We start from the raw sequence: 16,220 nt of genomic DNA on the forward strand, positions 1-16,220 counted from the left end.
GTTCAATATAGAATGAACAAACCAGGCAAAAAAACAGACAAAACTCATCATAAATGTGGAAAGAGAGGAAGGAGAGAGTGCTGTCAAGGGATTCCATGAATAGAGCATAAAATAAGAAAAGAAATTAATCTGTGAAAACTGTTTGGCATCCTCACAATAACACAAGAAGGAACACTGTAACAAGGGAGCCAAAGCCCTAAAAGGCACTAAACTAGATGAAAATGAAAAAGAACTAAATAAAATAAAAGTGAGAATTAAAAGAAAACTAAAAATACAACACAAGTTCAATATTTCTATTCGGAGAAAGAAATGGAAGAACAGACACTGCAAAAAACTGGAACTGAAATGTACAGGTAAACATGAGAAGTTTCATCAAAAATATAGAGGAAAAAGAAAAGCACCACATCTATGCAAATAATAGGAATTAAAAAATGTACATCTAACATAATAATTGCGGCTATTTCTTAAAATAAGCAAAACAATTAAAACCAAAGCAATATCAAAAATACAATTGATGAAACTTTTCTGAACCGAAAAAAAATGAATATATGCAAGCAGATGTGACTCACCAGATCTAAGTAAAATCAAAAGTATTCTACATAAAAATACTCCTGGCAGGGGCACCTGGGTGTGTCAGTCAGTTGAGTGTCCAACTCTCGATTTTCAGCTCAGGTCATGATCTCAGGATCATGGGATCAAGCCCTCTATCAGGCTCTGCTCTGAGCATGGAGCCCACTTGGGATTCTCTCTCTCTCTCTCCTTTTGTCCCTCTGCCCCTCTCCCCCACTCATGCTCCCTCTCTCTCTACAATACAATACAATACAATACAAATACAATACAAATACTCCTGGCAAATTCCTGTATTGCTAAATAAAAAAACCCTCTGATAATCCAGAAATGTCCTTCAAGTGGAACTGAAAAAAAAAATTTAAATAAAATGAACATAATGAAAAATACATAAATTAATGACGATAAACTGTATCTAATCTCTACAGTATCAACTAGATGTGTAGTGAGGGGAGGAGGAGAGTGTTTCAGATGGAACTTCAAAAAGTTTAATCAAATTCTGCATCTCACTCTCAGGAAATCTCACAAATCCCATTTCATTCTTGACTCTGATAACTTTAAAGAAACCCCCTCCCAAACAATTCCAAAAAGCAGAAACTACACAGTTTGATTATAATTCATGACAGCTTGGAACTTTTTTTTAACATTCAATGGAGAAAAATTATAACTTATAATTGAAAATACTCTAACACTCTCCTAAACAGCCATTAGTTCAAAGCAAAGCTATAATGAGAAACTATTTTAAAAATAATAAGAATGAGGCCATCATATAGAAAACCTATGACTGATTTCCAGATCTGATTTCAGACATAAGTTTAAAGGTTTAAATGTCTTTTTAATGTTAGTTATAATACTAACAATATAAACAACAATCAAGCAATAGTTATTATCCAAGTATTAAAAGTCGTATTTTTATATATTTTTAAATGGCATAGAAAAGAGTTCCAGCATAACATTATATGAAAAATGCAGTATCCAAAACTAAGTATATTACTATATGTGGTTAAATGAAAGGTGATATGCAATAATAACTCCTCTGAAAATCTGGAGAGAAATAAGAATTAAAGGAATAGAATAATAATGGCATAAACAGATGTAAGAAAAGCAAAATTTGAAGACCAAATATACTTTCTATGTGTCAAACCATCTTTTAAAAAGTTTAGATCTGACTGATACATAATTTAAATGTGTTACCCTCAATACAATTTTCTAAGTAAGCATATCAAAGTTTTAGTACTCAATGTGTTATCATTTTCTTTCCAATATGCTAAAATTAATCTATCATTATGACCAATCTTAGGAAAAATCATACATCTAATCTCTATGGAGTTGTAACATGGACAAATGATTTGATTTTCATGGACACTGCATATTCTCAAGACAAATTTTAAGAACAATAAGTAACAATGGGTAGGCCATATTAGGCCAAATCTCACTATAAGTATCTCTAAAAAAAATCTATGTATGAGACAAAAGTGAAAGTTAATAGTAATACATGAGTAAAAAGAGAAATTGGATTTTCTAATGAAATAGAATTCTGCAGTTCATATCACTTGTGGTAGAATTCTGTAGTTCATATCACTTGTGGTAACTATCTCACTTCAACCTAGTAGAAAGCCTTTGGCAGCCCATAAATTAGATATGAAAATTAGTGCTATCATATAAAGAATATAGAATTCACAATAATACAGGCTTTTAAAAAACACACCAAGCACTGAACACAAAGGTCAATGTCAGCTTTTATCCATATAAAGCTGAAAGCTAAATCAGTTTTATTAGAGATCTATGCCAATAGCATACTTTGTGCCTGACCAGGATTTTCAATGTTTATTTTTCTTTTCAATGGGTAACAGCATCATTATTGCTAAGTAAATAACGTATAGCAAGGCATACATAAAACAGAATATGATTACAGAGTACAGTATTGTGAAAGTTCATAATTTGTAACCCTTTTCAGGAGTATATGTAGATTTTAGTGACCACAGCAGACAAATGTTACTTCTGAACTATTTGCATGAAACTTCACAAAGACTCAGCCTATGAAGAAAAGCTTCAGAAGCATGAATTTCTTTTCACTGGCATTATGTCTTCTTTTCCAATTATTAAAAGAAATGTCCTTAAAAGAACTCACAAGAAAAAGACCATCACCTATCCATATATAGTAGGCAGATAAAATTCACTAATACTGATTTCTTCTCCCTTCTGAGTGTGACAGGCTGAATAACTGCCACACAAATAGCATATCTAACTGTGAATATGTCAAGTTATACAGTAAAGGGGAATTAAGGTTGCTAAGCAGCTGACCACAAAATGGAGATATTATTCTGGATTACCTGGGTGGGCCCAATATAGTCACAAGGGTCCTTGTAAGTGATACAGAAAGGCAGGAAGGTCAGAGTTAGAGAAACATTTGAGGATGCTATGCTGCCAGCTTTAAAGATGGATTGGGAGCATGAGCCAAGGAATGCAAGGAGCTGAAAAGACAATGAAATAGATTAACTGCTATAGCCTACAGAGAGACTCAGTCCTACCATCATCTTGATTCTAGCTCAGTAAGACATGTGTCGGAATTCTGACCTCCAGAACTGTCAGATAGTAAATCTGTGTTGTTTGAGCCAGAGTTTATTGTAACTTGGTTACAGCAGCAATAAGGAAGCAAAGTAAGGGCCACACTTAAGGAGAGAACTAATAAAAATCCTAAAGAAATTTACAGAAGTTTCCCTTCTCCTCAAACAGAAACTATGAAAAAAGAATGGGTGTTTCTTAGAGTTATGGCTATTTTGGAAAATTAATAAGTTTATAATTTTATATGAGAAATCAAGTAGTATAAAAACATTTTATTTTAATTATCAGTGTATGTATTGTCAAATCCAGGGCTTATCTAAGGTTAAACTTCACATACAGGGTCACATTTATAGATAAATGGATTTCAAGTAAAATTTTGAGGTACCTTAAATAAATTGTTGCTCTGTTTTAAAAATTTACTATTTTGTAGGTTTCTATATGAAAATGTTGTCTTTACTTTCCCTCTATATTTTTGTGCCTTCTCCCATGCCTTCTCTTGTGTCCTTGCTCCCAAATTTTCACCCCAAGACTCCATGCCCATATCTTCTGAGACTTTATTTACACCAATAAACTTCTCTCTTACAGTTTCGGACTTCCCCTTTTACTTCATACTTCCTGCTCATGTTTCCCTGATCCTGCATGCATCCCTTTGGCATCAAACATGGTTCTTAGTTTTGGTCAACCAATAAACAAACAAATTTTGACAGATTTAAAGAGAAAAAACTTATCAAAAATGTATGATCAGAGATAATACCAAGTGTTGGTGAAGATTTTGAACAACTGCAGCTCTCCTTGGAGGGGAGGTATTAGTTGGTAGAAATATTAATTGGTAAAATCACTTTGGCAAATTGTTTAGAAATATGTTTGTAGGCTATGAAGGAGAAACAACATCTAAAATCATGCGGAAAAGCTACTCCTATGAAGACACATCTGTCATTAGCCCTAGGTAGCAACAGGAGAAGCTGCAATACCACCACTAACAACTCAGCATTCTAGAAACTGTCCATGAAACAAGAGTCATTACTGCTTCGGAGGCCTGCATGTAGCTACTGCCTCTAACACCATCTCACCAATGGTCCCAGAGACTGCCCCATAAGAGACTAGCACAGGAAGGAGTTTCAGAAGTCAAGTAATCAAAAAGCAACTAAATGTTCCATATTTCTCCTACCACATCTTAAATATATTCTGCAACAATCTCAGGGTAGCCATCTTTCTACCTCAAAAATGTATTCCTCATAATCTTATGTGTCTTTGCAGAATCAATATGTACCTATATACCAATGGCTCGCAAATTTGTGCTTCTGACCTGCCTATCATAGGCAGAATATTGGGACTTCAAGCAACTTTCAGTGTGGGTTCTTTTTCAGATCAAATATTGCTTTCTTTGAAAAAACCAACAAGTTCCCTGGCCCCGCTCACAGATGGTCGTTCCCACACAGGTATATACTGACCCTCTACAGAAGCAAAATATAAAGACTTTTCCTTCACAAGATGTCTTGGCCACTCATACAAATATCTAGAGGACATGAATTTCCTTTCAATTACAGAAATCACCTGCACTTCAGTTTTTGCTGGAGACCTGAGTCATGACTAACCTGCTATCTGACTATTTTCCAAAGACTGGCTGAGACAACTAGTATCTGAGAAAAACATTCTGAAGGGTAGGCAAATATTTATTCTTCAAGATTCTTCAGACTTCATCTTTATATTAAACTACCTATCCAAAGCAATGACATTCTGACTTCCTAAAGAATTGTGTTTTTCTTAATTTATTTATTTAAATTCAAGTTAGTTAACATGCAGTGATAGTATTGGTTTCAGGAGTAGAACCCAGTGATTCATCCCTTATATATAACACCCCGTGCTCATCCCAGCAAGTCAAGTGCCTTTCTAAAGAATTGTTTTTAATTAGACAAGACTGATTTGATAATAATGACAACATAAGGAAATTTTTTGTTAAAATTAATAAATTTATTCCATGCCCTTATATAAAATTTCTCATGATAAATTTTTCTCAGAATGTCCAGGAGTAAAGGTTGTTTCTTGTGATAAAATTTATGCTTGTTACCACAACACAATGAAAACTATGCAACCCATTTATTCTAATTGCCCATTTTTGTACTCAGTTGCATTTAGTGTTCCTCACCAGTTGTGGTGTTTGTATCTCCTGCTCTACCTTTATTTCTTAGTTACTATTTTTTAATTTTATCACTTAATGAAAAATATTTACTGTACTATTATAATAAGCCAGCACCCCTCTAGCTATTAAGATACAACAGGTAAGAAATAATAGACTAAAATCCCTGCAAATGCAGAATTTACATTTTAGTACGGTGAAAGACTGAAAATAAATATGTAAGATATATATAAGATATGGGGGTGCTATGGAGAAAAATAAAAGCAAAAAAGGATGAATGAACATATAAGAGCCGAACAAATTTTACACACAGTAGTCAACTGAAAGGTAGCAACAGAAAAAAGAACAGTATGTAGGAAAGGAGAGAGCAAAAACTAGAGTGGAGAAAAACATGAGGGCCAAATCACATGAGGTCTTCTACTCTGTGGTGGGAAACCAAGGGGGTTTTGTACAGAAAAATAATATGGTAAAACTTGAGTTTTAAAAGAACACCATATTGAAAACAATCAGTGGCACATGGAGACAGATCAATTAGATGGCCACTGCAAATCAACAGTGGCTTAGATAAAACACTAGGATATTATCAAGAGGACAGTTGAATAAAATAAAAAATAATGAATGCAAAATTTAAGGACAAGTGAGACTTGGAGAGAAGGGAAATATCAGAGAACCAGAATAGCATGAGATTTCTCTACAACACTGGATGTAAGAAGAAAATGGAGAATGACTTCAAAATTCTAGAAGAATTTTTTTAAAACTAAACCCAACCCAAAAGCAGAATAAAAGATACCTTTAATATGGTAGAACTGCCTTGCAACCCCTCTTGGAGAATGTGCTTTAGCAAAACAGGAGATCAAACCTAGAAAGTAGAAGACACGGGATTCAGGAAATGATGGTAGAATGGGAAAGAAGATGCATAGCTTCACAGTAGTGCAGCACAACAGGCCCAGAAAGCAATAAGGCCAGATTCAAGCAGGAGGAAAAAAATCTCTAAGGTCAGGTTTACAGGAAAAAATACCAACTTGATAAATAGATACGATAAATGATATAACATATATGGAAAAATAAAAATACATATTTTTAAATTAGGCAAATAAAAATAAAGCAACTATTAGTGCAACTTTACTATAGTTCTTAACTCAACAAACAGTATTTACATTGTCATAATGACATAAACATGGATTACTGCTTCTACTCAAATGAATGTAAGAACTGCATTAGGAGGACAGGGAAAGGGAGGTGGAAGTCCAAGGAAGTTAAACATACAAATAATAAAAAATTGTCACTGCATAACAACTAAAACGAAATCACCAAACAACAAAACAGTAAAAACATTATACAGAAAAAGATGGACATCACAGGAAGAAAGAGCTAAAAGCTGTTAACCGTGAAAACTGAAATTGGATGGAAGTAAAGGCATATACCATTTTTCATTATAATCACTTTTGGTATTATTTGATTTTTAATAAAACAATGTGCATTCATTAATTAAATAAAATTAAGTTTTTAAATTAAAAATAGTAATATCATATAGTCCAAATGTTTCACTACTGGGTATTTACCCAAATAAAATGAAAACACGAATTTGAAAACATATACACACCACTAGGTTTATTTACAGTGACCAAGATACAGAAGCAACTCAAGTCTCCATCAATAGAAGAATGAAAAAGAAGATGTAGTATAGATATTGTGATAATGTGGAAGGACCTGAAGGGTATTATACTAAGTGAACTAAGTCAGAGAAAGACAAATACCATATGATTTCACTGATACATGGAATCTAAAAAAACAAAACAAAGGAATAAACAAAAAAGCAGAAACAGACCTATGAATACAGAGAATAAAATGATGGTTGCCAGAGGGGAGGAGAGTAGGGGATGGGCAAATGGGTGAAGGAGAGTGGGCGATACAAGCTTCTAGTTATGGAATAAGTCACCTGGGATAAAAGTACAGCGTAGGGAATATAGTCAATGGTATTGTAATCATTGCATAGTGATACATGGTAATTACACTTGAGGTGAGCATAGCATAACATATAGACTTGTAAAATCACTATGTCGTACACCTGAAACTAATATAACATTGTGTATCAACTATACGTCAATAAAAATTAAAGTGTTTATGTGTATATACACATACAAATTCACACATATACACACTTCTAGGTAAGCTACTTAGCATAATTGTTGAATCTTGGGGTAGGGGAATACTATTATCATATATATATATATATATATATATATATATACACACACACACACACACACACACACACACACACACACATATATACACACACACTATATATATATGTATGTATGTATATATGTATATATAAACATATATATATACATATATATACATATGTGTATATATATATATATATGTATAAACTGAACAAATGGGTTTGATTCAGATTGTCCCCTGGTAGCCACCTCTCCACAAGAAAATAATAGTTTTCCTACACTAAAACCTGTAAGTTATTTTTCATCTCCATGTGAATTTTCATTACCCTAGTATGAAATATTGAAAATGAGACATTATTATAGAAATACTAAATAACTTTCTCCTATCCAGCAGTGTTTAGAAATTTCAGAATGATTTTTGAAAAAAGATGTGATACTTAGGTCAGCAAACTCAGTCATCTATTGAATGCAAATGCGACTAAAAAGCCTTGCATTCTCCCTTTATGCTATGAAGGCAGACATTCAGCAAACCTCAGTAACACATCTTAATATCATCAAAAACAGACTTGGAAAATTTCTCCTTTCCTATGGAAAATTAATCCCCTCCAAAGAGATCCTGTGGGTTTTCACATGGTGGTTTTGTAAATGTTAGAACAGCACAGGTAAGAGTAACAGGAAATCTAAAAACAACAACAATAACAAATAGCAACAATAAACTGACTTATACAATGAGAAAATGTATTAGTTCACATACGTAAAGGTCTAAAGACTGACAAGGGTCAGGATAAACTAAACATAAATTACTCCAACCTGTTGTGTTGCGATGCTCTTATATCCACCTGCCTCCCTGACCCAGCTTCATCCTCAGGATGGTAGCAAGACTGTGGCACCAGTTCTAATTATCACATCTCCAAAGACAGAGAAAGGGCAACACTTCCACAACTGTACCAGAAGCACCAGGAAAAAGCATTCAGATGCCTTGTCATTTTATTAATCATGTGTTTTTGATGCTTTGCCATCTGACACAATGCTGACCTTGGAGGGTACCAGCTAATTCCTGAAGATAGCAGAAGACTGGCCTGCAAGTACTTTTTACATACAAACCAACCAATCCTAACCCCTACCCTCAATCACCTCTTTTACTGAGCTCTTCCATTCAAGGCCATTATTCCCCTGCCCTAATCACCCCAGGGCTGCTACAGGACAACTGAGGATAGACCCTAATGCCCTAGCACCCACTAAAATTATTCAAACTGGCCAATCCTAAACCTGCTCATACTGCCTTGTCTGTTCCTCCATATGGAAATCACAATAAAGGATCTTGCTCACATTTTCCCCCTCATTCCCTCTGCCTGACCAAACCTGGTGCTTTCCCCATGTGGTCCCCCATGGCAGTGTGTGCCCCCTCCTCTTGGTATCTGTAAAATAAACTATCTTTTCAACAATCTGTTGGCCTCACCACACATGAATAATAATTTAAATCTACATTTTTTAAAAGGTCATTATTTCTGCCTTAGTTGCTGAAATTAGACCACATACCTCCTCCTGAACCAATCCTTAGCAAAGAGTACATAATTACACATAGACATGAGTGTTCCAAAACTGTGTGAAAGAGCACTCCTGAGTAAACCCAAAAGAGTACTACAATATATTTCATATTTTTGATAGCAATACAGGGATACTCAACATCTGCAGGACACCACATAAACTGTTAGCTCAAGGTAATTCACTAGTTCAACATTACATCCCATTACATTCTTTTCAATGATGTCATATCTTTGAGAAGCTGGGTTCTTAGCAGTTACTGTTGTAAGAAAAACAAGTATGGCATGAAAATCAATACAGCTGACGTAATGAAGGTGGTGATATATAATCTGATTCCAGGTTGAAGAAGCTGTGCTTGGAGCTGTGAGATATTTTTTTCTGCCTAGAGACATTATGATAAAATTACTTAGATACTAAGGGCCCTGGGAATCAAGAAATTTGGGAGTCTCTAACTTAGACAAACAAGACCCAAGTTTGGTTGGGGTGAAGTCAACTTCCCCTCAGGAGCATGGGCTTCATGGAGCACATCCAAAGAAAATTGTAGTTCCGTCAAGGAGGAAGAAATAAGTGTCTACAACAGTGTTCTCCTTATGGAATTACTATTATTTCTCTTCAAATTATCAGGTCTGTTTCCTCACCTAAATTGTTATGTAAGAAGAAAAAGAAAGAAAGAAAGAAAGAAAGAAAGAAAGAAAGAAAGAAAGAAAGAAAGAAAGAAAGAAAGAGAAGGAAGGAAAGGAAAGGAAAGGAAAGGAAAGGAAAGGAAAGGAAAGGAAAGGAAAGGAAAGGAAAGGAAAGGAAAGGAAAGGAAAGGAAAGGAAGAAGGAAAGGAAAGGAAGAAAGAAAGAAAAAGAAAGAAACCAAAACACTTTATCCTTATAGTTTAGGTTGCTTAAAACAGTCTGAAACTTTTCTAGAAGTCAAAAAAATTTCAGTTATGTTTTATTACATGCCAATTATATGCAGATACATTATATTACCTCTAATGTCAACAATAATCCTAAGAAGTATATATTGCCACCATTTTACAGATAAGTAAAAACAGCCAAGTAAGATAAAAGTCATTTAGCTAGTAAATGTTGGGGCAAGTCTTCCTGGTTCCAAATACTATGTGATGCCTTCCCATCTTAATTAGTACATTTTTGAAGCACTAGTTCACTTTTTTGCTTCAGATTTTACCAATTCCTCTGTGAATGCCCTCCCCCTTTATCCTATGTGACCCCAAACTCTTCTGATTGGTTCTCACTTTAAGCCTGTTTTATACTGTCACCTTTAATGTTCTATTCAAAATACCCCCATACCTATTTTTATGGTCCTCTTTCTACTCCATCCCCCAAATTAAGATTTTCCTTAAAATTCATCCCCACTTTCTTTTTCATTTCTGTGTTTGTAATTCTCAAATCTCCTGTCCTACTATATTCCATACTTCTAACCGAACATTTCCATTTGGATGTCACACTTTTACACAGAATCGACATGTCTACACTGATCCCATCGCCTTCCTTCCAAAACCTGCACTTGTCCTCAGTCTCCCTTTTTATGATCACATTTATCCCAGACATCTATTCTTGAAACCTCAAAACTAGAGTCAATATTCCCTTGCCTCTCACCCTCCCCAAGTTCATCCTCACTATGAATCCATCAAGCTTCCCCTTAGAATCTTCTCCTTTATTGTTCTTTATAGTTTTTATTTATCTTAACAATTTTATTGTTAACATCATTATGAATTATGCATTATTTAATTTATAATTGACTAAATATTTCCTTTATTTTCTCACTTACTAAAAGAAAACAGGTTAATGCTTAGTACCTACTTCTAGGGTTCATAACAATAGGGTATAATGGTGCCATGACTCTCAAAATAGGTAATAATGCTATATTGGCATGAACTATAATGAAGAACAGTTTAATTTCCTTATAAAGTAAAACTTTCATATAGAGGTATATAGATATAGAAATAGAGATGGTACTCAATTATATGTTAAAAGAATTGCAGAATTAATTTAAAATAGTTCCCTTGGGGTGCTTGGGTGGTTCAGTCATTTAAGCTTCTGACTCTTGATTTTAGCTCAGGTCATGATCTCACGGTTCAATGAGTTCAAGCTCTGCATCAGGCTCTGTACTGACAGTGCAGATTCTGTTTGGGATTCTCTCTCCCTCTCTCTCTGCCCCACCCTTGCTTACACTCTCTCTCTCTCTCTCATTCTCTCTCTCAAAATAAATAAATAAATAAATAAATAAATAAATAAATAAACAAACAAAAACTAAAATAAATTGGTTCCCTTGTTTTCTTTAAAGGACCTTCAACTATTTGAATTATTACATTGTATTATTGTTCTCTGCTTTCCTCCCCAATATTATTTTAATAAATATTACTGCAATGTTTGAAGTGTGATTTTATTTTATTTTATTTTTTTTCAATATATGAAATTTATTGTCAAATTGGTTTCCATACAACACCCAGTGCTCATCCCAAAAGGTGCCCTCCTCAATACCCATCACTCACCCTCCCCTCCCTCCCACCCCCCATCAACCCTCAGTTTGTTCTCAGTTTTTAACAGTCTCTTATGCTTTGGCTCTCTCCCACTCTAGCTTTTTTTTTTTTTTTCCTTCCCCTCCCCCATGGGTTTCTGTTAAGTTTCTCAGGATCCACATAAGAGTGAAACCATATGGTATCTGTCTTTCTCTGTATGGCTTATTTCACTTAGCATCACACTCTCCAGTTCCATCCACGTTGCTACAAAAGGCCATATTTCATTCCTTCTCATTGCCACGTAGTATTCCATTGTGTATATAAACCACAATTTCTTTATCCATTCATCAGTTGATGGACATTTAGGCTCTTTCCACAATTTGGCTATTGTTGAGAGTGCTGCTATAAACATTGGGGTACAAGTGCCCCTATGCATCAGTACTCCTGTATCCCTTGGGTAAATTCCTAGCAGTGCTATTGCTGGGTCATAGGGTAGGTAGGGAGGTCGGAAGATGGCGGCATATGAAGTGTGATTTTAAATCATTTATAGAAAAAATTTAGTGAGTCTACTTCTGTTTAATTGATAATGTTATCTTTTGTCAGATTAGTTTTCTGCATTATATTTCCATTTTTGAACTGTCAGCATTTTAACATTCCCCCAGTAATTAAATATCTATTGGATTACTACCTTACAAAAATATGTATTTATTTTTCTTACCTCACATTTACTACTCATTAGGAAAATGGATGCTGTATATGATACTGTATATGATCTAATCTAGAAATTAGAGTAGATCATTTGCTTTTTACAAATCTACCACAATGCACCTCATTCTGGTTATGGCTAAGTAGTATTTCCCTCAACTCTGTCATTAACCAGAGGTGCAAAATTAGATAATATACAACTTCAGAGGGCCTAGGCCTCTTGAATTATAAAATGAGTGTACTTTTTAATCCTAATGACATTTTTGGAATGAAGGCGCTGGAGGAGAGCTCTCTTTTAAGCTCTAACAAAGTCTTAATTAAATGAAATAAAATTTAATGTCACTTTATTAATGACATATGATCCATAATTTAAAACTCTCATATAAAGAGATAGTCTTTTGAAGAAACCAGGTATCATCAGACTTTCTCTTTAACATTACCTGTGCCCTTTTGCCCTTTGACTTCCAAGACTAACATGGTTCTTTTAGGATTCTTCTGTACTGATCAGATAATTATATTTTGGCTTTTTCAGAGTATAAAGACAATGGACTTTGAGGTCAAAAAGACCATGTTTTTAATCCTATCCTTTCCATTTAGCAAGGTGCTAATGAATTAGCTTCTATGAACCTCACTTTCTTCATATATAAAAATGAGAATAATATCTACTTTCAAGGGTTTTTATAGTTAGATAAAAAACAAACAAACAAACAACTCATGACACAGGAAGGCACCTAGCTCTTCTGAGTACTCAGTAGACATGTCATAAGTATAACACACCTGAACAGATTACTGGCACAAACGTGAAATGAGGTTACGACATGGAGCTTTTGTAAAGGCCACAAAAAGAGCATAAAGCCAAAGTTATACAATTCACCTTTGTCTGTTATTATCTATCCATTTCAATTAGTTAATAATTTGCTGAGTGCCTTATGTGTGCAAGACTAGGTGCTAGTGCTAAAACTCCAAAGATAATATATAAAGAAGAAAAAAAGTAGTTGTAAGAACAAATGCATGAGAATAAAATTATAAGAAAATGTAGTAAGAAATTCTTATTCTGGATACTTCATTACACTGACCAGATATTTTGGCCTTATGTGGTCATTTTTCTATTCAAAAATCACCTAATCACACCTCAAGACTTATGTGTACATTGTACAGACTTCTGGTTTTCAAACTGAGGTCCTAAAAGTCAGTATTACTCTAAGGAACTACAAAAAGGATAAGCAGGTAGGAATCTGGTTCCTCACACCTCACTCCATCCCACTGCAACCAAAGCAGTCCCAATTTTATCATTTTTACATAATAGGGTTCAATAGCTTATTGACAGAAAAGGTTGTCCAGAGAAAACAAATAAAGCTTGAAAGTCACTGATAAGAATAGTTATTTCACTAAAGCAAAATACTCGAGTTAAAATATCATATGTTGCACATGTAATTTTTGAATTTTAACAAGAGTATAGTGAGAAGATCTCTCTGCACAAGTAACATTTGCTCTAAGACGTGCAGAATGAATGAAAAGAAATAACTATTTAAGAACTCAGGGAACAGCACTCCAGATGGAAGGAATAAACAGTACAGAAGCTCTGAGTCAATAAAAGGTAGAAAATAGTTTCACGGAGAAAATAGGCACCCAGTCTGGCTAAAGCATTATAGGTCAAGAGGACAGTGGGATAAAACCATGCTGGAGAATGAGGTAGGTTTGAAATCAGGCAGGACCTTGTCAGCTACTGTAAATATTTGGAATTTTTTCTACAATGAGAAATCACTGAAAGACACAAACAGGGAAGTCTTTTCAAAAAATTACTGTGGCTCCTAAATGATAATGGATTAGAACAGAAGAGAAGGAAGGAAAAAAAAAAGAAACAAGGTTAGAGTACTGGTATAGTTAAAAGGGGAGAACATGGGATCTTGGATTAGGGTGATAGTAATGGAATTGCAGGTATATATTTTGAAGGTAAAATCTTCACAAAAATTTTTATTAATTTTGGTTAATCCAATTTTGGCAATGGATATGGTGGGTCAGGAAAGGGAGGAATCAAAGATAATTCATCTAACTTTGTGAGCAATGGGTAGGGTGTCATTTACTGAGATGGTGAAGACTGGAGGGGAGACAAGTACAGGGTGGGAAATCAAGAGTTCTGGTTTGGCTATATCAAGTATGAGATGCCTGTTTGACAACCCAGTAGATCAAGTAGATAAGCAGATATTGTAATAATAACACTTAAGAATTATTGGGTACTTCTTCTACATATGAGGTACTATTCTAAGTGCTTTGTATATGTCATTTACATTATGATTTACCCGTCAATACTTAAGAAGTACTATTAATATTATCCCTATAATAAAATAAAGATTTATTTTGTAAATAAGAAACTCAGATGCAGAGATGCAGAGAAAGTAAGTAACTGGATCAAATAATGGGTATATGGTAGAGCTGAAAACCAAACCCAGATGGTCAGGCTCCAGGGCCCATCATTTTAACTTCTACCCTCTATGGCTTACATGACTGAGGCCCAGGAGAGTAGTCCCAGTTGTAAATAGATATTTGTGAATTCTTTATTAACGTATAAACTTTTTCATTCATTCAACATGTACTTATTGAACACCTGCTATGTACCAAGCTCTGTTCTAACGAATAAAACAGATGTTCAGATCATATATTCAGATCAGAAGGCTCGTAATACATCAAATGGTGATATGTATTACAAAGAAAACTAAAACTATATAAGGAATATAGGAGTACCTGGAGCTTATATAGCATGACCAGGAACAGGCTCTCTGAAAAGGTGACATTTGGGCAGAGAGATGAAGGAAGTGTAGGTGTGAGTCATGCATATATCTGATCGGAAGAAGCGTCACAGACAGAGAGAACAGTTAAGTGCAAAGGCTCTAGGGCAGAATTTAAAAAGAATACAGAGAATGAGACTGGATCTGGTGAGTGAACTTGTTCTCTTAAGCAGAGATGACCTAAAGCACACAGAACCAAAACTTGAAAAAAAAGCTGTTTTCCCACCATTGTTTGACCGTGTGTCCCTCCAAAGAGAGAAATGCCAATCCAGAATCCATGTCTCCCAGATATAGATGTAAGAGAGCCAAGGAGACATGGGAAGCATTCTCCATTGTACCTCTCCATGGCTGATGGGGCAGCTGTTGGTAAGAGGAACTGGGAGTGTAGTTTCCAAATCGGAATTACTACAAACCTGTGGGAGAGGAAAAGCATCTAAAGAGAGAAAAAATAAATGGCCACAGATACTTTGAACAACTCATGCCTAATTTTCTGGAAGGAATAAACAAGAGAATCCATGCCCATCTGTGTTCTGTTTTCAATTCTTTTCAAAGTTCTACTTTCTAGTACTATGATCTAATGAGGTCCCTTAAACTTGTTCTATCTCTTTAAGGGGGAAGAAACAGTTTGGGAGCTGGGAGTTTGGAGACAAGTGGAGCGTATTATAGAAAAGAGCCACAGGCTCCCCCTAGAGGTATGCATGCCCCAGTTTGCCTAACCAGTTTTCTGCCTTGTTCTATAATGACTCAGTATTGATCTTAAAAATATTCTTAGAACTAGAAATATGCCACACTCTCTCCATTGTTTTCCCTTTCCACCTGACCAAGATTAAACTTTCCCCTACAATCCAGCTCTGAAACCATGCCTTGCTCACTTCAAGATTTGCTGGCAAATTTCTTGGATGCCAACTGCCTGCCTGCCCGGACATGCGAGATTACTGATCTTGAATTATCTCTCACTGCACGTTCTCACTGATCACTGTGTTAGACTCTCCAGAAATGACTGTTTGCCTACTTGTTGCCAGAGATTCCAGATATCATTTTTGCCTCATAGGCTGGATTTCCTCCCAGCACCTGCAACTCTTTTTGTACCCCAACACCTGCTCCACTCCAATTGTTGGATCTAATTTCAGATTTCTGTTCCTCCTATACAACACCATCCTGTGGCAGTGGATGAGCACTAACTGGCCATATCCTAATCTGCATCTATCTCTATTCTTGGAATTGATTTGAATATGTTATTTACCATTAATGAA

At 35.0% G+C, this 16,220-nt stretch overlaps 1 long non-coding RNA gene across 5 annotated transcripts in view; it reads right to left on the reverse strand.

Moving 5' to 3' along the window:
* Window positions 1-16,220, reverse strand: part of LOC147583103 (uncharacterized) — a 623,699-nt gene that overhangs the window by 555,972 nt on the left and 51,507 nt on the right. For 4 of the 5 annotated variants that reach the window (XR_015245463.1, XR_015245462.1, XR_015245465.1 and 1 more), the window contains exon 3: window positions 6,060-6,128. The exons of the other annotated variant lie outside the window; for it this stretch is intronic. This is a non-coding gene — a long non-coding RNA (uncharacterized LOC147583103). The remainder of the gene's footprint in view (window positions 1-6,059; window positions 6,129-16,220) is intronic. 5 annotated transcript variants of the gene reach the window in all.

This window comes from Puma concolor, chromosome A2, assembly GCF_028749965.1.
Source record: "Puma concolor isolate L17-30 chromosome A2, mPumCon1.1.hap2, whole genome shotgun sequence".
Classification (NCBI taxonomy): domain Eukaryota; kingdom Metazoa; phylum Chordata; class Mammalia; order Carnivora; family Felidae; genus Puma; species Puma concolor.